General features: G+C 38.9%; 1 protein-coding gene across 1 annotated transcript in view; it reads right to left on the reverse strand.

Moving 5' to 3' along the window:
- Nucleotides 1-1,628, reverse strand: part of LSG1 (large 60S subunit nuclear export GTPase 1) — a 50,050-nt gene that overhangs the window by 15,593 nt on the left and 32,829 nt on the right. The window lies entirely within an intron of this gene.

Genomic DNA, 1,628 nt, shown 5'->3' on the forward strand with positions numbered 1-1,628 from the left:
ACCATTTGTTAAAAAGGCTGTCCTTTCCCCACTTAACTGATTTCATCTCCTTGTCAAAAATCAGCTGACCATACGTAGATGGGCTGATTTCTGGGTTCTCAATTCTATTCCATTGATCTATGTGTCCGTCATTGTACCAGTATCATGCTGTCTTAATCAACACGGCAGTGTAGTAGGATTTGAACTCAGGGAGTGAGATGTCTCCTACCTTTTTTCTATTTTTAAGGAGTGCTTTGCTTATTAGGGGCTTCTTTCTATTCCAAATGAAACTGGAAATTACCTTTTCCATCTCCTTGAAGAATGGGATTGGTATTTTTATTGGGACTGCATTGAACATGTAAATTGCCTTTGGTAGTATTGCCATTTTCACAATATTGAGTCTTCCTATTCATGAGCAAGGGATATTCTTCCACTTCTCCAGGTCTCTCTTTGTTTCTTGTAGTAATGTTTTGTAATTTTCTTTGAATAGACCCTTTGTGTTTCTGATTTACTCCCAAGTATTTAATCTTGTGATTAGCTATTGTGAAGGGTATTGCTTTTCTTAGCTCCAGCTCTGTATTCTCTTTGTCACTGTAGAGAAGCCCAACTGATTTTTGTATGTTGATCTTGTATCCTGCTACTTTGCTGAATTGGTCAACTACATCCAATAGTTTTCTTGCTGAGTCTTTAGGGTTTTCTAGGTATACTATCGTATCATCTGCATAGAGAGATAATTTTACCTCCTCTTTGCCAATTTGGATACCTCTTATTTCCTTCTCTTGTCTTATTGCTCTCGCTAAGACTTCCAATACAATAATGAATAAGAGAGGAGATAATGGGCATCCTGGCCTAGTTCCTGTTCTTAAAGGGAATGCCTTTAACCTCTCTCCATTGAGAATGATGTTGGCTCTCGGGTTTGCATAAATACTTTTTACTATGTTGAAGAAATTCCCCTCTATTCCTATTTTGTTGAGTGTTTTAATCAGGAAAGGGTGTTGGATTTTGTCAAAGGCCTTTTCTGCATCAATTATAGGATCATGTGGTTCTTTTTCTTTGCTTTGTAAATGTGATGAATTACATTGACTGTTTTCCTTATGTTGAGACATCCTTGCATATCTGTTATAAATCCCACTTGGTCAATGCTGGTGAGGTTGTGGAGAAACTGGAACCCGTATTCACTGTTGGTGGGAGTGTAAAATGGTGCAACCACTGTGGAAGGTAGTATGGGGCTTTCTCAAAAAGTTGCAAGCAGAGATACCATTTGACCCAGCAATTCCAATACTGGGAATATATCCCAAAGAGTCTGTAACTGACATCCAAGCAGATATAGGCACACCCGTTTATCGTGGCTTTGTTCACAACAGCAAGGAGTTGGAAACAACCCAGGTGCCCATCAACAAACAAATGGATAGAGAAGCTGTGGTATATTCACACAACGGAATACTACGCTGCATTGAAAAACAAGGAACTCATGCAATATTATTCAAAATGGGTGAGCCTGGAGGACATTATGTTGAGTGAAGTATCTCAGTCACAAAAGGACAAATACTGCATGGTGCCACTGCTGTAAAATGGGACTGATATCAGGGTTGGGGTAAGACTGAGAAAAACTGGATAAATTGTATATACTGCACTGAAACAGATAAGGG

The sequence above is a fragment of the Elephantulus edwardii genome, unplaced genomic scaffold, assembly GCF_000299155.1.
Source record: "Elephantulus edwardii isolate Elephantulus edwardi_28Jun2011 unplaced genomic scaffold, EleEdw1.0 scaffold00367, whole genome shotgun sequence".
NCBI classification, from domain to species: domain Eukaryota; kingdom Metazoa; phylum Chordata; class Mammalia; order Macroscelidea; family Macroscelididae; genus Elephantulus; species Elephantulus edwardii.